This window comes from Struthio camelus, chromosome Z (assembly GCF_040807025.1).
Source record: "Struthio camelus isolate bStrCam1 chromosome Z, bStrCam1.hap1, whole genome shotgun sequence".
Taxonomy (NCBI): domain Eukaryota; kingdom Metazoa; phylum Chordata; class Aves; order Struthioniformes; family Struthionidae; genus Struthio; species Struthio camelus.
Window position 1 is genome coordinate 66,974,358 of NC_090982.1, and position 24,375 is coordinate 66,998,732.

Below are 24,375 nucleotides of genomic sequence, written 5' to 3' on the forward strand. Positions count from 1 at the left end.
GAGTCTAACAGCTAATTTTTTTGTTGTTGTTGCTTGTTGCCTCATTGAAGTTGTGGTTTAAGAGAACGAAGCTGGAACGAATAATAGCTTGTTTCTTCATGTCTCTCCACAGGTCACTTCTTTCTGAAAGGAACATAATAAATGTAACTACACATTTCTTATTGAGAGTCACACCAGCTGTTGCAAGTAATGCTGAACAAAAATATTTCCCTGGTTACTTTTGCCTGCACTTTTATCTGTGGCTAACTCCACTGTTTTTCTTTAAGTCAGTTTCATCTTTTGTGTGCATCTGTCACATAAAGAAATATGTTTCTATAAATAAGCTTCACAAGTCATTTAGGGAGATGTGGAGGAACATGTACAACTACTTTTAACTAACTTTTATAAGTTGGCTAGCTTTTAAGCTGACTCTGCCCTTTTAACAGATGCTCAGAACAGTGACTGTTCTTTATTGCCTCAACACACCATTTTGGGATAACGCATCAGCCAGTCTGATGGAATATTTTATGCAGAATTACTACTTCCTCTGAGTCAGTGCTGTAAATGACAATTACGTGTGCAAAGAACACAGCATCATTCATCTCCCTTGCTGCCCTCATGACAAGAAGTGATACGCTTAGGGAGGGGCATGTTACTCCTAACGATGATATGGATCTATAGAAATGATGAATTGTTACCAGTAAAACACAAAAGACCATTGAATATTTGTTCTGTTTGACACATGTGGGTAAAAACTAATTTTTTATCACATCACAAGGTGAGGAAATGCATCCTATTCCAGCAGTAACTCAGGAGCCTGTTAGCTATCAAAGTTAGGTTTAAAGAACTAAGTTGTCTAGCTTTCATTATCTTTTTTTTAAAACTGACTGAGCAGCTCTCTGATTTGTTATTTTCTGTAAATTAGAAACACAAAAGCAATCCAGAGGACTTGACGAAGCTAGAGTAGTCGCAGTAAAAAGGGTATGTAGGACGACCCAGATGTTTATTCGCCATCAGTCCTAAGATCTATCTAGGCAAAATAATAGATAACTCATACAAGTCTTACCAGTAAACTATTAAAGGAAATCAGTAGAACTAATGTCAGTCCACATGAGTGTATGAAAAATAGATCTATTGACTCCAGTTTTATTAAACAACACATTTGATAAAAATAACTGTTTATGTAATAGCAGTGTTTATGTAATACTTAGACTTTTTGCAGACATTTTGACTTATTGCTGCATGACACCTTTTGTCATGCTAGTTTAATCAATATGGCCTGTTAATTAACTGAATATTGGTTAACTGACAAAACAAAATGGCAGATGGAGAATTCTAACTAGCAAGTATATTCATACTGGGATTATTTTAGGAATTGCTTTCAGCCATATGTTATTTAATGTTTATTTTAAATGACATCAAAGATCTACAGAGTTATTGATGATAGCTCATAGATGACCCAAAAGATTGGGGATGTAATAAACAACAAAGATAAGTCACTGATGCAATCCAGATGACTTTGTTTAATAAGTCAGTTGCAAGCAGACAAGTGTTTTGTGGCTAACTATAAAGTAATACATCTGTGAACAGTGAAGGCAGCCTGTCCTTTTTACCTGTTTATTCAATCCGCCCACTAAGTACTAGCACTCAAGAAAGAACAGAGAGGACCCCCAAATTTGGGACCCAGTTGAACAAGGTATTTTCAAAATGCAATTCCCTGAAAAACGCTGCCTCCTATTTTAGGGGGGACCAAGCCTTCGACCTGTTTCCCTAGGATTCCTTGTATATCATGGCTCTGATCATCTCTAAAACATGCAGTTAGGTTATATGCTTGCACAACTTTATTATGGCATCTCAGAGTAATGCTATAATACTCCCATGCTCTAAATTTACTTTACTTTTGAACGTTATTGAACCAGTCTTTTTAAATATTTGGCTTATGCCATAGATGCTTCACAACTTCAGTTACTCTTCCTCTGCATTATAGAGCTTTTTCACATAGATGTATACGGTATCATTCAGGACTACATTTCCATCTTATCATCAGCAAGTGTACAGAGCATGCTTTTCCCCTGTGCAGACAATCCCCATGTCAGAGGGTCTTTTAGCTCTGTTACCGGCCTAGCTTATACAAGGCAGGAATAAAACTAGCAGATCTCTGAAAGAACATAAGTACTGCTCTTTTCATGTGCTCATTCTTCTATGGCTTTCCAAGCTTCACTAATATCACAGTTAGAGCTGTACAAAATTACTCCAGATGATTTCTGAACAAGTCTGTTGGTACGGCTGTAACAAATTTTGCATGGTCTAATCACCAGCCATATTAGGACAAAGTTAATTCTGCTGTTGCCTTTCTTCAGAAATTTGTGTTTTGCTGGATTTAAGAAGAACAGAAGATGCCACGGGATTTTTATTCTGTTAACCAGCTTTTTTGTTGATTTGGGGATTTGGAGGAAAAATGAAGGGATGCAGAGGTAACACGGGTATCAAAGGTAACAGTGAATGAACTCCTAGATATGGTGCGGTGGTCAAAAAGCCTCATGTAGTTCTTGGCTATACAAAGAGAAACTTCTAGAGAATACAGAGACAATTAGTTCTGTGTTTGGCACTGAAACAGATTTTGTTGGAATACTTTGTCCAGTCCTAGAATTCAAGAAGAGTGTTGGTAGACAGAAAAGGTTCAGAGAAGAGCCAGAATTGATTCACGTGGCATAGAGTGAAGGATGGAAGGAAGTTTTTCTGTTTGGTATATCAAACTGAAAAGTGTATTGACTGCATTCTAAAAGTATCTGCAATGAAATAGCAACTTGATACGTGGCTTTCAGTCTAGCTGACAAAGACATAACAGGATCCAATTGCTGGATGTTGAAGCTGAACAAAAGCAGACTGGAGTTGGGTACAATTTTTCCTAAAGGATGAGGAGTAGTTAACCATTGGAACAATTTGCTGAGAGTTATAATGGATTTTCTGTCTCTGGTGGTTTAACCCCAAGAGATGTCCATCTTAAAAGACATATTCTAGCTGAGCTCAGAAATAATCCAGGAAATCTCAGTGACTTCTATGATAAAACAGATCAGCCCAGATGTTCACAGAGGATATTTTAGCCCTATCTGTGATGCAGAGCAAGGCATTTTTGGTTCTTTCTTCAACTCTGGCATGGGCTTACTTCAGTTTTCTACCTATGGATGCTAACAGCTGTACTGTAGCTTTCATGCAGCTGCAGCAGTCTAAGAAAGGGCATAATCATCAATGTAAATGGTATAGCACAGCAAGAGAGCCAGATTGCAGAAAAGCCTGTCCCAAAGATGTACACAGAAGATAGCCAGCCACACATGGAATTTTAGCACCCCTTTTTCCTGCCTCTTCCAGTTTCTGAGCAACAATCCTGTGAATTAATAATGCATCTGGTGGTTCCATGCTGTATATAAGCTTGTGGCCATATACAGAACGTAGAATACTGTTTTGGATTAACAGTCCTAACCCACTTATCAACTGATTTATTCCCGCATGATTTTTAAACGCACCAAGGAAGCATATAGACACCTGATCTTTTGAGTTGCCAAAAATTCACAGCTTGAGTTTGGACTCTTGTTTACAAAGTGGTATTTAGTCCTTCAAATAAAACGTACAAAAGTAATTAGTAACATTTGCTTATTATTATTTACAGCAACCCATTTCCCTCTTTATACACAGAAAACTGAAACAATATCATTGCTTAGTTGAAAATTTATTTTCTCTGAGCAATAACAAATGCAAAGATCCCTTACAATGGTTACTTCAGCCCTCTTGCAGCTTGGGGCAAAACCACATTGGCAGAAGGACAATATCCTGTCTCTGCTGGCTCTGAAGCCTCTCTGAACTCGACCTGAATATGAACTTATACAAAAGGGACCTCTGTGTAGTGACAGGAACTTGAAAACAGAATACAATTATGTAAGACGTTTAAAATAAGTTGGGAAGCATGTTTGAATGAGATCAGCATTCCAAGTAGTCCTTAAAAAGAATTGGATATTTGTATCTCTGCTCACAGTCTTTTTTTTTTTTTAATGACTGATCATCTGAATTTTCTCTTAAGTTTACTCCAAGCTGAGACCTTGTATCTAGAGCAATCCCTCTTACCACCCTTTTGGGGCAAAGTTGGCCTTGGCACCCTACACAGATCTCCTAAACTTTAAATACTTTGATACTAGGTTTAGGAGATTTGGATCGAATACCAAGGATTGTGTTAAAAGAATTGCATCACAGAAGGGCCCCTGTGTTCTCCTGTCCAGCTAATAAATTGAATGGTCTTAAGAAGTCAACAGAAAGAATAGTGCCAGTAGTTTCTTGACGGTAGTAGGTGGCGTTGGTCACATGATCATTGCAGCACTGACCATGAAGGAGCTGCACGGACTGCTGCCTTTGGTATAAGTAGCTCCAGTGCTTAGTCTATATTCAGTTGAAGTGTATTTCCAGCTAGGCTGCCAAACAGAATCACATTTACTAATAAGGAGACTCTTCATTCACTTTTAGGAGTAGCTTTTATCTGTGACCTTTTCATCAGACTGCCGTATGCGTTCTTTGTAGTTTCACTGGTCATTGATGTGTCACTACCTCCTCATCTATTGAGGAATCAGATAGCTAGTTGATTATACTTAAAAAAGAAAGTACTCTGGAAATCTACAGCTAAGCAGAGCATCTGATTTCTAGTTAGGTCTTATATTATAGGCGTGAATCTCAGGTGGATGGTCTCATGGTTCCATGCCTGGGGAACTCCAGTTTTGGATTTTGTGCTTCTAAGAATCATCTTTAACTTTGGGGTCCCTTCCGCAGTACAGACTCGGCCCAGCAACTCTCTCTGAGACAGGAGGCTCAAAGTACAACTATCCTGAGACTAGGGCTTAGCCCCTCAAGCCTCCAGTTGATTTTGCCTTCTTGCCTCTCATGCTGTCGTTTGTTTTGCAGCAAAGTCACAAGAACAGACCTTGCAAAGCAACTTCTTGTATGCACTTACTCAGCACAGCATTTGCTGGTCTACACACAACTGCACTTGACCATAATTTCCTCCTTTCTCATAGTCGTCTGAAGAAACAAATTTCAGTCTGCGTCTGTGAGGAGAGGAGGCAAAACCTTCTCCATCTTCCTCTTCCCAGTTTTGCTTTCAAATGTCTTTGAAGGAGGCATCTTTTCTGAAAGAACCCACGTCTTCTGAAAGCAGACTCAGGATCCTGTCTGCTACTTCTGATGAGATTTTCCCAGGATATGCACCAAGCTTATGTCAGAGTGCTGCAACAGCAGTCAATTGTTTGTTGGTACTAGTAACAATCCAATTGCTCTCCCAGGCTGAAACTGTTCCTGGTTGAGGTACTCTTAAAGGCTGTTTCAGCATCATACATATCATCTTGCTTCTGCTACAAAAGGGAGAGTCTAATCTGCACTTTAAATTACAATGAAATCATATCCACAAACTGGCAGTCATTCCCCAGACTATCACACCTTGCTTTTAACATATGGGCTGACTGACACAATCAGATCAAATGATTTTCCAGTCTTTTTGCTGTATCTGCTATGCAGCATTTCTCATTTAAGATTCCTGTAGTGAGACTGTATCTCCAACAATAGCTCAGATTCTCATCTGGTGTAAATTATCATAGTTCCAGTTGACTTCAGTGGATTTGATAATTTATACCAGCTGAGGTTCTGCATTTGAAAACCCTGTAATAAAAAGCAGCTGCTATTATAACTAACCTGAAAAATGATAAGTGCCTAGTATATGCCTGAATCTAGCTATCTTAATAGCTGTTACTTGTCTGCCAGCAGACCACTGCATATTAGAGAATTAGAGTCCTCTTCCCTGTGTCCTGGTAACTGGCCTTGTGTCCTGTATTTCATCAAAAATGAAAGTTGAATGGAGATTACCATAGACCCTGACAGCAGCTTTGCCAGGTGACCCAAAAAGCCAACATTCCTTTGGCAAAGCCCATGAGTTTGGCTCTGCTAGAAGCTAGTCGTATCTTCATACCGACCCTGAGTATTGCACATTGTTATATATGATATTTTAGAGCAGCTACTTAGCTTTGTCACTTTAATGGGTTTTACTTTTTTTTTCTGTATTCATCTTCAAGCCAGATGAACATTGCTCAATACTTAGTATTCATTTGAACTTGTAAAGAATATGAGATTGCATGGACATCAACTATCTCTGTCAAGAACATGGTAAGAATTTGTAAAATATTTTTAGAAAACATGATCTCTGACCTATTCCAATGTGTAACATTGCAAATAAAGTGTCTGTCACTGTATGTTTGAAGAGAATATGTCTTCTTTATTTATAGTTCTTGTTTTACTGGAGTATGTTACGCAGTTTTGCCTGTAAGAACTATTTGTACCATAAAGCATGAAACTGTTTCCCCAATTACTTTAACATGTATATACAGTTGTGCACTTTCTTTTAGTAACAACAGCGCGCACATAGATCTAAACAGCCCCCTTTCTATAAATCACATTCAGGCCTGGTGCAGACAGGCTCCTTGACTGCTACTCAGAGGGGGCATCTTTAGTGAATGACAGAAGTTTTTGTGCATGCTCAAAAACCCTCCTTAGTAGGTCAGTGAGAAAGAAATTGTTCATTCCAACTTGTTCCTCAGAAATCACTGGTCTGACTGTCCTTATATTTTGCAAAGACTTTACCTCCATCTGGAGCCAAAGATAACTCTTTTCCTGTTATGCACGAGTTGAAGCATTGATAGATAACAAGATACTGGATTATAGGAGATGAGCTTTTCTGTTCTTTTCCTGCTAACCAAAGGTCATCTTCTGCATCTCTAAAGCTTCATGTTTCCTCTGCTATCATCCCTTCTCCATACTACTGTAATACGTACTTTAAGAAACCTCTAGCTAGTGCTAAGCCCTAAACCCCCTGTTTATGGTGTTCTTAGAGCGTGTGTGTGTGGAGCATTTTTGCTTTTTCCTTCTTAATCAAATTCGCTTAGAAATGTGTAAACAAGCATCAGTTATGACTCACCAATCCAAAGAAGCTAGCTGTTTACCTAAGAGCATTTACGATCCTAAATTGTGGGAGGTATTTTGATAGTACGTATCAGGTCCTACTACAGTAGCAGGGCCTTGGTTAAGGGATCCTAGGTTAGTTGCTTTAGACAGCAGCTGTAGCAGCATCACCCAGAAGAGCCTAATACACGCAAAAGAAACACATTTGCCCTTCACAAGCCTTTTGGAGGTGCAAACATAAGCACGACAAAAATCACCCTGTTGACCTTAGGTAAACAAACTCCACCAAGCACAGGAAAAGTATCCTTATCTTTACATGGGTGGCAAAACTTCAGCAAGAACCTCACCAAACTTTCTGCCTTTTTTGGCCTTTTCCCTGACTCCCAGTGCCTTTACCCTCACTGCTGTTTGACCACTGTCTCTTTATGGGTGACTCCTTCATCTTACTGCAGAGGGAGGATGTCTCCTACCTCTACCAAATTGCGGCTGCTTTCCAGCTCTTACTTTCCAGCTCTTACATGCCTCACTCTTGTATGAGGCTCACTGCCATCGTTCTGGTCCCACTTAGGGGACGGTACGTGAAGCAATCACAAAGGACAAGAGAAAGGGGAACCAAGACAAATAAATGCATGGAGAACATCATCTCAGTGAATGTGCAGCAAGCCTAAGGTGTGGCTGAACTAGTTTAATAATCTTCTTCCCTTGGGAGTATTTTGTATAAACTCAGAGGAAATAATCAGAAGTACAGTTATTTTTTAATTTATGGTATACATACAATTTATATACATACGCAGTATTTTGTTTATGCAATGTGTATGCTTGAGAATTGCTTTACTCACTTATGAGAAGAATGTTTCTTCTGCATGTGCTCCGTAATATGCTGCTTACTTTTTACAATGCTACTACAGATAGATAAATGGTGGGTATTATGCGTTGGACACAAATATGGCAGCACTTGCATTATCTGACATGCTGGCAAATTGATTTAAATTTATTTGCAGTTAACCAGATTTCCATATCCAAAAACTGATCCTCATTACGGATATTCAATTTTTTAGGATTCTTGTATTTGGTAGAATAAATAGACAGCTTCTTACGGCAGACAGGGATTCGGATGATAAAATACAAGAGGCAGTACCTGCAACTTCACATCAAGTTATCTTGTGAAGTTATCGTGACACGTTTACCTGAACGGCTCTCCATGTAATTATAAGGGGCACTAAAATAGCCATTCCACCCAGCTGCACATACAAAAATGAAAACAATGTCCTTTTAAATTTAAAAAATAGCAAGTATATCAGAAATAAGAGGACTGAGTTAACGTGTCTCTCTGCTGTGAATTATCATACGCTAAGGGCTCCAACTCTTGTTTTCTTGTGGCCCCAACTATGGCACCTTTTTCTTACCCTCTTCTATTGCTCTAATTTCGTGTCAGTGCTAGTTTATGCTGCCTTTAAAAAGTAGAGGAATAACAACCTAAGCAAAACCACATCTTACCATTCCTGCTTTCCTTGTGATCCTCCTCTTCTCTAATCTGGCATACTCCATTTAATCCTGGGCTAGCCTACAAGTTTGCTGACTATATTTTGTCAGCCATGCTCACCACTGCTGTTGGAACAGCTACATCTAGAGTCCAGAATAAACACCATTTGCCTCAGTGACATTAGATCTCATCTATGAATAATCGGCTCACCTCACCTAGTTTGAGCAGTCCCTAACACACCAGCTCTGAATGTCTCTGTCTTTTTGGTCAAAGGTTTAAAACTAAAAAGGGCTTAAATTCAAATTGATCTTTCTCTCCTTTAAGTAGCAGTGTCATTTGAAAAAAATGTGTTGGTCCTGTCAGCCTGGGAATGGTATGTGAACATCAAGGAGCAAGACATGGGTGCTGCCTTATCAGTGAGGAGAAAAGAACAAATGAACCCCGCTTCACAAGACCATAGCAACTATAATATCTCTGAGCAGGCCTATTGTTGTGTGTGCAGTAGGACAAGCAATCCAATACTTTCCTCATCCTCACATGCAGCTGCCATCAAAAATGTACACTCTGTGACCCAAAATGTCACAACAGTTAAGGACAGGCATGACGTGACATAAGAGCTACCTTATAATACCAAACTGAGTTTCACTGAGAAATTGATATTGTAGGAAAATTGAAGGTTTTTATGCTTATTTCTAAGTAATATAGTATCTAGTATACTGTAGGTACACAGTATATCTACCTATCCAGTACCAGACACAGCATGGGAAATGCAGACAACCTACTCATAAGGGATATGCATCCATCAGGTAGCAGAGCTTTGGTACAGTAGCATGGACCTTTATACACAAGAACATTCACAGCTTGCTTTATATACAGGTGTGAATTCTCTCATTGCTCATAAAAGTTCAAACATTTTAGAAATCCTGCTAAGTGTTCTGCTTTAGAAGCAAATTGCTTTTTACTCCCTCTCACTCCGCGGAAGTGAACTCAGGCTGCTAAAACCTCTCTTTCATATAGCACATATTTCCCTTAATAAGTAAGTTTTCTATTTGTTACCCTTTTGGTTTCACAATGTGCTTCCTCCTTCTTGACTCAAGAAATAGTAAATAAGAGAGGCTCATTTATCTCCTCTGTAATTGTTTTTGTAGAGTACAGAAATTTCTATGGTATCTCAGATCTGTCTCATTCTAAGCACTGAATTGTTTTCGATCTCTTCATACACAAGCATTGAACTCTAGTAATTTCTAGAACCCCTATATTTCTATCAGGCTTTTTAATCTTGACAGATCTTTTTTTATGTTTTTATTCTAAAACAGGTAAAAAGAGAATTGAGCATATTATTTCAGGTGAGGACACTGCTACTCTGAAAAAAGCATAAAATCTTCCACACAAAATCTGATCAACTTATAGCTAGCTTTTATCTAGAGAGCTGGTTTTATTATTAGGATCCACCTGACTTCAAACAGGCACAATTAAAGAGCATAACAGGAGAAATCAAACTGAACTGACCTATACACTCTTTTTTTTTATTAATTTTAAAGTATACTTTCAATTATTAAAAGTAATTGGTGTGAGAATAGCAGGTCAAATAACACATTACGCACATGTTCAAATCACTTTAATTGTTAAATGTTTTCTGTAGAAAGTCATAATTGGCTAAAACATTCTAGCATGCAGGAATAAAAGGACTGACTTTTCTGTTATTGGTAACACTTTTTCTTTCCTCATAATACAACAGATTTGTGTGCACATGTAAATTTGTGTAGTTGTACTATTCCTTCCTAACATTTAGCAATGCATACATATACATCTGAATCAGTATAATAACTGAACACATTTTGAAGGGGTAACAGTATTTCATTTGAATTTAAATGTCTTGTTTTGAATAAGCAGTTATATTATGGAGCTAAATCAGTCAGCTTAACAACAAAGGGCAGTATGCTGATGAATTATGTATGTTATCTGCATTTTCTGCCTGCTGATAATTGACAGGTATCATGGCACCTTCTACAAACTTCCTGTAATTATATGCCACATATCAAACACTGACTTATGTGTAATGGTCCCCCCCCCCCCCAAATGTTTTTATGTTTTATTTAGAGCTTATAGCATTTTTAAATTTTATATTTCTCTCACTCTGGTTTCCAAGCTGTTTTGCCACTCAACCCATTCAACAATGTTAAATTAATAAGATTTCTTGAGCATTAGTTTGTCAGAGTCACTCTTTCAAGCTTTGTTCCATACTTTTTGTTTGTTTTATTTAAAAACATTTAGTAAGGATAAATCAATACCAAAGAGAATTTTCCTTTTAATTGTTTAAGAGAACTAACTTGCTTTTTCAAGACTCGTAGTAAAATAGATGGCTCAGTCTTTGCTATCAAGTTCCTATCTTTAATAACAGATATATTTTAAACATTATATAGCTGGCTTAGAGAGTGGCAGATTAAAAAACTAATTTTGTGAAAGAGCTGATTAAATAGCTGGTTCCTTCTTGGTAGTATATATTTAATTGAGACTAAGTCTGCCATAGCAAGGACACATTAATTGGGTAGCTCCGCAACTGGACTCATTAGGTGCAATGCTTACTGATTAAATTTAACCACTACTGGGTATCTTAGCACATGATTCAGAATTACTTTTCTTTTAATTCAGTGTTCTGCTCCTTGGAAGGGAATTAATTTTGCTGAAAATTATTTTAATAAAACCTGTGATAATAAAGCTGTAATTAAAAAGGAGTCTTTTAGTTACCTTGAAGGGCTTTTTACTTATATTGCCTTAAATACTCAAATTTATTTTTTAATCTAAAAACTTACATTGAGTAAGTGATATGCCTGGTTTATGTAAAACAGCAGGACGAGTATATACTACAGAAGAGTTCCTCACTCTCTATTATCTCATCCTTGACAGTATCCACTATCAGAGAACATACGTGAAACAAAACCTAACATTTACAGAACGCTATTGTGCATAAAGAAAATTAGATGAATACTTATTTTGTTCCCATTAATTTAGACTTCATTTGTCAACTTCTCCTTTAGAAACCAAAGCTCATACTCTTATCCTGTATCATTGACTAAGTTGAGTTTTGAGGTTCACACCTTAATGAAACAAGTGATCTGATGATACACTACTTTTCAGTGAATTAGAATATACTATTAAATATCTTCATAAAGCATTTTTCATCAAAAAACACTTAAACAGTCAAAATATGGTACCTTGGAACTCGGGTAGAAGGTGACAGCCTGTAAACAGTCAGTGATGTTAAAGGAAATATAATCTACTACCACCAGCTAGTAACATCTCTGTTCTTCACTGAACTGAAAGACAGAAGTTCAGGAAGTGGAAAAAATAACAGTATTTTTTCTATCAGGCATGATTATTGACAAAAATATCTAGACTGTGTGGACCCGGCCTGCTTCCATAAGTCAGAACTCTAAAAAGCTAAGGGTAGATAATTGAGGCAAAGAGCAGAGGGCAGATCTTTCAGCAGTTGTTGGCAAGTTTTTATAAGAACAGTTATCAAAGACCCTTAATTTTCAATAGCTTAACATTGAAAGTAAACCCAGAATTCACAGGGACATGTAGAAGCATTCTGCTATGGCTCTGAGTGCTAACTTTTATACTGCTGCCCCACTTTAGGCCCTACAGCTGATTCTGCAGAAAAAGATACTGCTCGAACTTTTAAAAAATATGCCTTTAGGCAGGAAGTTATGAGGCACTGCAGACATGATTTAAATAGAAATGATCATGCTCCTCTCTAATTTTCATTTTATATTGCCATCAATAAACCTAACACTTTTGAACAGGTTTTTGTTTTCTAGCTGCTGCTTATTCAGCTTATCCTGAAGCAGCACAGCTGCTTTTTCCAGAAGCTTTCCCTTTTCCCAGAAGGCTATCATCAGCTTCAGTGGGAGAAGCTCTCCGAACTAAGAGGTATCCAAACCGCAGTAGGAGGTTAGGAAAGCAAACAGGTTGGGGTGCTTGGGGGACACAAGACTTTCAAATCCAGAATGTCCAGGGGATACATAGGAACTACTCTTAGAAAGGAAATGGCAAATCAAAGACATTTCTGTAGGTTGGCTCACTTAACCAAACGAAATGAAGATTAGGAGAGGACTGGCTTACTCTTGATAAAAACAAAATCCAAACGTCTTACACTCTGTATCCTTCTAAAGAATAATCAAGCAAACATTCAAAACAAAACAGGCTCTATGATTCCTTTTCATCTTTTAATGGTCTGCTCACCTGTCATTCTGCTTAGCATAGTCTAATTTGTTTAGGGCTAAATAATACAACACTTTCCTTACAGGAGTGGTACATATTTAGGCAAGTAATCTTATGAAATTAACTGGACTACTCTTTTAATTAAGGGGTTCGAGACAGGACCTTGATACCTTTTCTTGTCTGTGAATATTGACATCAAAAGTGCTTACATAAGGGCTTATTATTATGTTAGAGCACTGTTATCTGATTTTTTTTTTTAGTGGGGTGGGCCACACCACCTCCTGCTGGAGCACTCACAGCCTCCAGCTCTCAGTCTTTCCATTATAATGTGGTCAGAAGAGAGTCTATTACATACTGTCTTGCCACAGGAATAGATCTGTCACATCATGAGCACGGATGGCTGCATTTCCAAGCATCTAATGGAAGAGAAGATACACAAAGCCCTTAGGAAAGAGGGTGGAACAGTTTCCAGAACAATTGTCTGGCCCAAGAGGATGGCCCTAGGAAAGAGCATCATGGAACAGCCATAGGCTGAAACTCTTCTGATGGGCTGGGTATGACTTGTGAGCCCTAAGTGGGTACCCCCACACTAGACCTAGTTCAGTTATGCTTGCAATCATGGATCATAAGCTACTAGGTTGTGCAAGTTCAGGCTCATTGTTCAGTCCCTGATCTTTTTATGCCCCTGGAAAAGGGAGTAAATGAAGGATCCTTATTCCCGAACTACAAATGCTACACCTGAATTGAGTTTTTCCTTGCAAGTAAGCTGCAAATAGAGAGAATGCCAGTCTGTTAAATAAGCTCATGTGTTAGAGAATTCCGACTGCTTTCCTCTCAACTACAAGTACTTCTGACAGGACTTACACCTGTATCACTTTGTGGGTAGGTCTTCAAAGGGTGAATTGAAAACACACTGGCCTTTACTTGCCCCTAGAGAATAAGCACATCATTTCTGCTTATTTTAGCACTTTACTCTACCAACAAAAAAGTCTCACAGTGGCAGAACAGGCTGTCATTCTGATAGCAGGCTGACTTGATTAATATAGTTGCAAAGCTTGTTTTGCAATTCAAACCTTGTCAAACCAAATCCAAAATGATTTTCTTGGATAAATCCAATTACAGTGTAAATACTGAATCAGAACATATTTTCTGTAATTAATTACCAAGCAATTTTGTAACAGGAGTCCTAAAGCCTGATAATGTTCTAATGTTCCTGCTGCCAAATGACACCTTTCTGGAACATTTCAGTACTTGGCAGAGGAGGCTGATGGTAAGTTTGCATGCAAAAAGCCACCAGCTTCAGGCTAGCCTGAAAGTGGCTGTGCTCCACTCAGCCCTAGTATTGCTCTAGTGGGAGACAGGAGACTTGACAAGCTGATGTTTAGAGAAAATGGACACATTTCTTATCCTCTGTTTTTCATTTTAAGACCTTTCTGACCTGGATACACTTCTATCAGATCAGTTAAGGCATCAGCAGGCTTTGCTCATCATTGTTACTTAAGACACAGCAGTATTTTATCTTATCATTCTCATTTGTCGTGTGCTTCTATTTCAGTTTAAAAAAAAACAAATAAACATTTTTATTTTTGAAAAAAGTCAATAGGCAAGTGTTGGGAGTTTTCTCTTCTGGAAAGCTGGCAGACAGATAGTCAGCATTACTGACTCTGAGAAGTTTAAAGACAAAAATGCTGAATCTTTTAGACAACTGTTTTTTTGGTTAGCTGGTAACCTTAATGCCTACAGTAGCTTTAGTTATGTGGGGTCTGATTTTTAAGTTAGGGGCAGCTTTACATGCTCAAATAATTCAAAATAGGGCCATTGGTTTTCCATTAATATTGTTTCCCTTTAAAATAATGGGGTACCAGTTTGTGGCCAAGATCTCACAAATAATGACAGCTCTGAATGGTTCTATTGAAGCACAGGAGTGAGCACAGCAGGTGGAAACATTTTGAAGGAAGCTTTTCTGGGTCTGAAAGTAACGGTTGAAACTGAATGTTTCACAGGAATGTAACAGTTTGGACAATAGCAACAACGACAAAATCCCGTGAAAGGCGTCTGTAGTCTGGGGTAACTGCAACGGGTGAGAAGGAAAGAGCCCCAGTGGGGGCCAGCCAGCAGCTGTGCTCCCATCAGCGAGAAAAGGGGTTTCCCACATCCCGGGCCCAAGTCCTCGCGCTGAGCCGCACGCAGTCCTCTGTGCTTGCGCACTAGAGACATTCCACATTACGTGAACAAGCAGCAGTCTGGGGAGCTGGCCTGCAGGAGGGGCTACCCCAGGGACAGTGCTCGCCTCCGTGGAGGGTGGCACCAGCCGAGGTCCCCACGTGGAGCCGGGTGCGAGCCTGCCCTCGCCTCCAGGGAAGACCAGCTCGCCTGCACCACGGGTTCATGTGGGATGGTCTCTCTTGTCTTTTCTCTTTTTAAAATGTAAAAGCATCTATCCAGTGATAGTATACAAATAAAATACCTTTTGAAAATTTTCACAATAGAATTGTTATTTTCCAGCCAGACCTTGAACAAAAATATTTACAGGCCACTGACCATCTTGAGAAGTTTCTGGAATTCTCCCACTCAGATGTCAGCTCTCTATTGCATTTTTAGTACTATATTTCACTTTAACATAAGAAAGAAAGAGAAAAAAAATCCTCTATCCCCAAAATGTTTCCACCCACGCCAATAAATGTCCTTGTGCTGATGATGCTTAACCAAGAATTTATGTATCATTATATTTCAAAGATGCACTTTAAGTATTTACATGTTACAACTTCCTGAGTAATACAGACTGTACTTGTCTCGAGCTGTTTCTGCAGTACATTTTTTCAACACCCAATTACTACATACTTGCCTCAAGATAATTTGTGGAAAATTTCATGAGCACTGCATTAGCCTTGATTTCTACAAGATGTTATCAAAATCAAAACAAAAATTCATTAAGTAAATATACAATAACTTTGTGCCAATATTGTGTACCCCTTCTGGTTCTCCATGATGCACAAGTTTCACAATTCTACTCCATCAGTATCCATCATATTCATAAACAGACAGCCTTAAGACCCAGTAAAACTGTGGAGAAAGATATTAAAACATCTATGTCTTAGATATGAAAAATCTCACAGTTTTATTGCATAAAGGAATGGAGCAAAATATTTAATAAAAATATGAGATTATTAAAAGCATCAAATCAATTACTGTATTTCCTTACCTGTGATGCCATGGATTAAAACAGCGTCACAGTTCTCTGAGGAGACAATGTAGGAACAGTCTGTGCTTCCTTGAGACAGTTCAGATTTATTGTGATTTTTTACTTTAGAATAGGTGAAAGTAGGAAGACGAGGCAAGTTTAACAATTATAATATTAAAAAAAATACTGCTGTTTTGGAAACAAGGATAACAATGTTGTGTTTGTCAGTGAGAACCTGCAAGTGAAACCAACCAGTCTGCTTTCACTATTAAAGCCAGACCAATAGAGATGGGAAACAGCAATACTTTCAGGAGCAGCAGCAAGGCTGCTAACATAATCTTAGTATCCCCTTTACAACTTGAAAAACCCAAAGCACAGCTTTACTATTTAGGAAATCCATCCAGTTGAATTGAAAGAAGTGGAGAGAGCCAAGCACTAGGCTCGAGGACTTTGCCCAACAAGTATGAAAAGTCTAAACGTAGTGCAGAGGAAACGGTACAGCATGTAATGTAACCCACACCTTGTCCTGTGATGGAGGGCCCAAGGAGAACCAAGCATGATGGGGAAAGAAGAATGCGAGGGGAAGTGCACGGGGTAGTGGGAACTCATGCTGCCATCCGGCAAAGGCAAAGACAGGCTGCATCTCACACGCCACTTGACTAACGTAGACCTAACACTGCTCCTTTCCAGTCACTTGTTGTATGGGGTACCTCAGCACCTATGCTTGCCCATGGATGAGGTCCTCTGTGCCTCTCATCGTGCTAGGTTCGGTACAAAGAACAAAAAGACTATCCATGTACCTAAAGCACTTACAGCGTGAGTCCTGGACCTAAGCTGATATCAAGGCATTAATAAAATGAATAAGCAAGTCTCATGAATATAGCAGCCATCTTGAGGATGCTTTAGAAAGGAGTGTGCATAACAGTTTAATTTCAGCCTTACTTCATTCAAACTTAGTTAAAAGCTCAAAAAAAAAGTTGCATATTTATTGCAAATAAATATTTTGTCAAAAATATTCATCTTCTGGTTGAGCCAGCTGAGGGTTTGAAACATTCTGAGTAATAGAAACAAGTCCTAATTGAACCTATAATTATAATGATTGAAGTTGTAACAGATACTACATAACAGTGCCAGTTGATAACTACTAAGTAGGTGAGAAGACTCGTGCTGTGCAATCCCTCTCATTCTATATTCCCTTAAATTCCCACTCTTACCCTCCTTCCGCTAAAAATTGTTACATCATGTCATAAATGTAGAACATTTTGGGATAGCAGCTGGCATTTTGGTATGGTCTGTGAAGTCCAGATTTGATTTTGACCCGTAGGTTCTATTATATTACAAAACGCCATGATGACATGGTGGATTGGAATTTTGCTTGAGTTAGAACCCCTGGATTTAGCCAGTGCCCTAGCCTTTGCCTTGGTCTGTAGGCATGAAAAGATCTGCAAAATTGCTGCAGAGTAAATATTCATATGCAATAAAAATATCTTCCTTCTCTTTTTGGCTAGAGATTTTTAGAAGACACTGAACACTGAACACTCGTAACAGAAAAAAATTAATATAGTATAAAACTAATGCTCTGCTTTTATTCTGTAGAGATGAGAGGAGTGTTTCTTTAGTATTGAAAACAGTAAAAAAAAATTAAATCATCTCCAAATTTAAATTCTTACCCATTTCTGTACTCCCTACGTTGCTTGTACTACACTGATACTACAATTAGAGTTGTAGTAGCTCCCATTTAGGATTATGCATGCTTTACGTACATGTTGTAAGTACCGTCTTCTAGCAACATTGCAATTTAATTAGAAAAGCTAATATACTCTGTTTTAAGAGAAGAAAATGTTTGGTTATCTCTGCATCACTGAAATCCGAGATCTAGCATATATATGCCTTACATTGTTTAAATATACCTGTTCTGATCTGAGTTGTATTAACATAGAGAGATTCAGTTTTTGTTTATCAGTTTAGCAGCATATCAGCAGCAAGATCTAGGCTAGATCCCCAAACAATTTCCATTTGTGAACAATCAATTTCATGATGCCTAACGCACAGAAAAGCTTCATTTTTTTCTGTAGAGAAGTTCTTGTCTGGGGTTGAGTTGCGGGGAGTCCTGAGAGAAAAAAATCTATAGGACAATAGATATCAATATTCTGCTAATGTTTGGGTTTTGACTTTTTTTTTCTCCTGACAGGAGCAAAGGAAGGAGACCTGAATAAACACAATTCAATACTGGATTTGTCGGTCATGAAATAAAACGAAATAGATACACCAGCTGATTAAATGCTGATGTGAGAAGAACTTTTGGCATGCTTCTTACAACCTGCTGTCATCAAAAAGGTGTCCTATTTAATGTATGGGTTGTGCTAGATTCCAGGCCCACCTCATCTTTGGATCTTTAAACAATGTGGATATTAAGCAGATGTAGGATGTTCCATACCTTACAGTAGCAGAGTGGCTCAGTCTTTTGTCTCTCTTGTACATATATGTGTGTGTGTGTCTGTGTGTGTCTGTGTGTATATGAATTTATTTATAGTCAAGAAACAATTATATGCTCCTTTTCTTAAGTATGAAGGTCACTGACATCCACCTAGCTGTGTAATCATAATATTAAACTAACAAGTGAGATTCATGTTTGGTGTGTATGAGAAATGAGAAAGTACTCTACTGTCCCAAACAGAAATATTTGAATACGTTTCTTACTCCACCACTTGGGGTTACCTTTCTGTAGTCCTGGTCTGCCCCTCATACCATCCATGCTGAAAACACAGTGGGATGCAAAGCAAGATATCCAGGGATCGTGGACTTCTCTTTAAAGATGAAGGGCACAAGCAGTTCATCTTGAGAAATGGAAAAAATATATCTGCAATGAAAAGCCAAGGATCTGAATTTACTCCCTCTGGTGGTCTGCCAGCGTTTACAGCATGTACATACCTTCACATAGTGTCCTGGTGCCAGACTGGGCTTCTTCTTCCTGCCTCTTGCACAGCATTTAAACCCATTGTTGCATTTTTCTAGGCTCTTGCAAGATGCATAACACAGTATAAGAATAAGCAGCTGCATTATTTTCCTAGTGTTGTGTTTCTTTGCTTAAGCACAAATATCAGGTGCCATACACATTCCAGCACTGGTTTATATTTGCACAGTAGTTGTTTAAACAAATTACAGTGCGTGAGTAAGCAGAAGGGGAATGGAGAGAGGACTCCTTTACCTGGAGTAAAGTTTTCCATTGCCAGTGTAACACGCATTTATTGCTGGGCTTGCCTTTGAATGGATCTTGATGACCCAACAGCCTGACACTGAATTATTTTGCATTATCCATTTGCTGAGGTCCTCACATCACTGGTTATTGTCAGAGCAACTGAGGTCAAGAAGCAACTGATTGCATCCATGACTGAGAATACCAGCACTCTCCGTTTCCTATTTCCTCTGCATTCATCTCTAAATCTATGCTAGCTGTCTTTATAGCTTTCCTCTCCCAGTGCTTATACTTGTGAGAACAGGGTTAACGAAACCACTAAGGCTAATAATTTCTTAGGCAGAGATGGGAAGATGTCCTAAATGAAAATAAGATGGTCTGCAAATTACCTCTGTTATTGGATAGGGAACAGAAGAGTTGGGAGGATAGGCGGGGGGGAAAGATATTGGAGCTATATCAGAAAGCTTCAGTTTTTCACTGCCACTTGGTCATTGCTGAGTTTGGTGGTGTTAACAACTGATTTGGGGCTACAGCTGAGGGTAGGTAACACTCCTAGAAAATAACTGAGGTTAGGGGACATCTCTAAAGAGACTTTCAGCTAAATCTTTGCCCCAACGTTTATGCCACCGTAAATCATGTTGGCCAATACAAACTTAGTGTCACCAACAATGGCAGCAAGTGTTCATATTGCAGAAGAAAGGCCTTGAATGATCATTCAACATTTCCCCTTACAATATTTTCAAAATTATTTTCAGCAGCATTTTACCTGAGTGCACTGTTTTACATCTCTGTAGAGCTCCATCAATAAAGCCCTAGTATTCTGCTTCTCCAAATGCCTCTCATATTGAACAAAACATAAGATACATCACAAACAGTGAACTTTTAATGTGAGGGTGAAGGAGGGTGGCTAAGGAGCTGCAGGAGTAGTTGGAGCGGCCAAGGTAGGAGCAATGAGAAAAACGCCAGCTGGGAAACCATAGCCAGGGAGATTGGCGGGGAGTAACGAAGAGGAGAAGGAGAAGTAACAACGAGCAGGCAGATTCACAAAGCACTTGGTCTTAAGTGTGCTCTGACATCCTTGCTATGAGAAGCAGAAGGTTTCAGACCACTAGCTGTGTGCAGTCAGGAACGCCCCAGGCATTCTGACCATATGGTGCATGTACTCCTAATGAAGGCCTATGGCAATTCGTTATTGGCTTACTCCTATAAAAAATACAAGATGCACACTGACTAATATTGCACACTGAATTCGGGGGATTTTCTGGCTTTCAGTATTTGGTCTCTCAATCCCAGCATTACTTTTATTTCATGAGCATATACATTCAGGCACATTTAAGAAAACTTAAGCAAAACTACTACTACTAACTGAAAAGTCCTATTCTTGGGTTATCTTCAGAGTGCCATGCTAAATCTTTGACTTGCTTAGAAAACTAGAAATGTGTTAAACATGCATTTGGACTTAATTTGATATAGTATTCCTGTTATAATGGACAAACCTCAGATCAATTCACTCATACTGAAATACCAAACTTGATACCTTTTAAAATTTTTCTTAAAAAAAAAACTCTTAAATGTGTTTCTTTTATCCCGTTGCTGGGCATAGTTAGCAATTACTGGTGGGCAGTATGCTCTGCTGTAGTTTATTTCCCTTTAAAAAAGCAAGGATCAGGAGCCACCCATGTCTAACAGGGTTTTTTTACAAAGGCAGTTTTGAAGAATAAAGTTGTTCTCTCATCCCACATTCTTCCACACTCCCCCTGCTTTTCCTGCTGTGAATGTTCTTCCGAATACTTAGGCTGGGTCTGCTCAGTACATCATTTGTTATCCTAGGTCTCTCCATGAATAATAGACAACACAGGGTGAAGTGCATAGATCGCAGAGTGACTCCTCTTCCTTTATTAGAGACAGATGCAAGTAAGGAAATCTAGTCTTCCATATTGAAACCTGTATCTTCAGTAAAGCTGTTCCCATAAAAGGGCCTCTGAGTCACAGGCAAGGAGGTCAACTATTGACCGGGAAATATCAAAGCAAAGTCCACACATTTTAGTAATATAGTTTCCTGTTCCAGTCAGCTCAGCCTTGCTGTCTTTAGGAGGAAAATCCACAAACCCAGATCTTTCTCAGCAATACTGAGCAGATCCCAATTCTTGGAAGCTATCTTCTGCTTGGAAGCTATCTTGTCAGGTAAGAGGGTACACATGTACCCTCTTTTTCATGAGCTTTTTCATGAGCTCCCTACACTCCTTTTCATGAGCTTAGTTGAAAGACTCTCAGATTAGCCACTCCAGCAAGATCTCTTGACTGGGAGCCATCTTTTCTTCCTTTTGTTTTGAAACTAGCTAGCTTCTCCTGTGGGTGGAATGGATACCTCACACTTAGCAGCAACAATTCTTCTACCCAGCCACCATGCCTCTGGATATTATCTGTTCTCTTCACCATGTTAGCCCAAAACTCTGACTACCAGCACCAACCAATTAGGAAAATACCAGCAGCTGACAGTTCTTAGATTATTTGGTGAAAAAGCAATAGGATATTATATGCAAATAAACTTTAATCAGGTGTATAACTTCTGGTGTATGTCTTAGGATATCAAAGCCAGACCCGCTGGAAAACTGAAACTATCCATGAAGGTCATGAAACCAAAAAACAGGGCCCCAAATTTTTAATGCCTTACCTTTGGGACCGTCAGACATCTTCAGCCATGAACCCTTACCCAAGGGAACTCCGGTTGAGTTCCTCTGAGCCAGCACAGGACTGATGTATTGAATCCAACTTCTGGACTTTATTTGCTTTCAAGCCAGTTACATCCATAGAGTCTCTAAGCCTTCATGCACCTTTTCTAAGGGGCAGATGCTTTCTCTGGTACATCTAGGGATTATGCAGTTTATGACATAGCTGTACCAGTTCCCAGTTTAACTCGCTCAGGATTACGTGGTAGGTAAAGCATTTATAGCCTTCACAAACAAACTTCTTGACCATGCAGTCACTCATTTCACTCACAGAAAAACACAAGAGAGTTAAGAATTAGACAAAAAATAATATATGCCCTTTTGGGGATCCCCAGTACGCCTGAGAGTCTTTCTCCTTTTGTCATTATCCCACAAGGGAGTGCAACCCTTTCTGCTCCCCAATATTCATGCTCAGTCTTCCCGTCTAGTTATGGTGTGAGTTCCTTCCCCTTCACTGGGTGCATTCTTCCCTTTTTTAAAATTGCTCACCCAGGGTTATTAGTAGTCCGCAGCTGGTACCCTCCACTGCTCAGGCAGCACTACCCTGTTGGTTTTTGCCCTTCTAGGACTATTTCAGATTCTCAGACATTCACTATTTCCTGACTTAAAATGGACAATGGAGGTTGCACTGAAATCAATATAGAGTTTGTAGGATGGAATAAATGAACGTTGCAGGGTTCCCTGCCTGTTTCAGCCAGGGCTCCCTTCAGAGCCTGGGTTAGAGTCATGTGTGTTGCCTTACACAACATTTAGCAAACAAAAACTGCTCAGAGAACAATCATTTGGAGGCTAGCGTATATTTTTTGTACGGCTTCTGAGGAACACGAAACTCTGTTCACATAATTAAGGAAACAATGGCACATTCCGTTTTATTCTGGTCCTAATTCTCATATTTGCCTATTTTATCTCTTCAAAAAATAACTATGGCTACCTGTTCTATTCACTGGAATATTTGTTTCATTTTATCAAACCTGTTTTTCTTGTTACAATAGCATGTGATCCATCAACTATTTAATATAATTAAGAAAAGAAAAACAGTAACTCTGCAAGTGCACACATTCCAAGGCTGTGATAATATCACAAGTCATGAGAGCTTTGCTTTTCAAGAGAGTATCATTTTGTCAGAATGACAGGGTATGGGTGTCTTTGGGTTAAAAATGAGCTGTATGTTTGTTGTAGGGTTTTTTGATTCCCTTGCCTACATCTTTAGGATAGGAAGGAAGTTTCCTAGTGCCAATTCCTGCATATAAACATGTGACTAATTACACTGGAGACCAGCAGAACTACTCGTGATAGAAAGCACAAGTTCTGAAAATGAACATTTCCAGGATCACCCCAGGGTCCACATATTGACAGGCTGAGGGAGTTTGAGCTGCTTATTCTGGAAACTTTCTTCCAAAGGTTCCCTTATTAAGCAACTCAAAGTGACTGTACCTCACTTCAATAAAGATCTCCCTTTTGCTTTCCAATATGATTTGGAGGAAGTACTTTCAACCCAATCATGCTGACCTTCAAGGTGCAGCTTTTCTGACTTGCAGTATTGCTGGATTTCCAAAATAACTGTACAGCCCATCTCATCTTAAGGTGTCTTGCATAGCTGATGGATCAGGAGACATATTTTTGTGATTTTGTATCTGCTGAATGCATTCGAGATAATACCTGCATAATAATTTCAAGGTCTAGCATTTGTTGTTTAAATTTATGAGGCCTTATTTAAGGCTGTGTTTCAAAAGTACACAGCACTTCAGTGTTTGTGTCTCCTTTCCTTCCTGGCCGTTGCATGCCAGGTATTTTTGCCTGCTTTTCCTGCTGGCTATTGCATGCCAACTAACTTATTGCTATGGCACAGAATATACCCCATCTGTCACAAGCATTTTTAACAGAATCTAAGCTGAATGTTGAATGAAGCTATGCCTTATGTAGAGGAGTTTTAATTATTCTCCGGTCTGTGGAATAGGGGAGTAGGGCCAGAATGAGGAGGACTGGGTTGTCAGGAAGATAGCTGGAGGGAATCAGAATATATCATTACCTAAGGGAGTGGTATCCTCAGTCTTCATCTACTTTAATTTTCTCACCAGACACATCAAATGACAGTGCTGTAGGGCTTAAAAAAATTGGGGCAAGGCTGGGGCAGCGGGTGGCTGATAATGACAGCCTGTCTAGATGTCTAAGTGGCAGACAAGTAGAGAGAAAGAAGTTTGCAGTATGGGCTAGCTAAGGTGGAGTGATAACATATTTGTTTTCATCTGCCTTCTTTCCTGAGCAGGGTTTGGCAGCTGGTTAAGCTGGCTAGCTCCACATGAGCTTCACAAGGCTGTTTATTTAATTTTTTGTTAAGAAAAGTGAATTTTTGGTAATTTCAGCTTGCCCACAAATGATTGCTATTGCATGGAGCACAGGAACAAATGACTTGAATGACTCTTACTTTATTGGCAGAAGCAAGAGGCAACCACAGTCTGATTTTTTTCCACATCTTCTACAAGGACCCAAAGCTACGTGTCCACTGCATATGGAATTACTAGGGGCAAAGGAGAAGCTCTCCAGGAGGGGTCCTAGTAGCAGTACTGCCAATCTTTCTCTCATGCAAATAATTATG

The 24,375-nt window shown here is 39.0% G+C and overlaps 1 long non-coding RNA gene across 1 annotated transcript; it reads left to right on the top strand.

Annotated features, from left to right (window-relative positions):
- The first annotated feature begins 119 nt into the window (after nt 1-119).
- LOC138064851 (uncharacterized) lies at nt 120-18,483 on the top strand. Its single transcript, XR_011138108.1, has 2 exons — nt 120-6,174; nt 18,046-18,483. It is a non-coding gene; the product is annotated as an uncharacterized lncRNA (long non-coding RNA).
- The last annotated feature ends 5,892 nt before the right edge of the window (nt 18,484-24,375 follow it).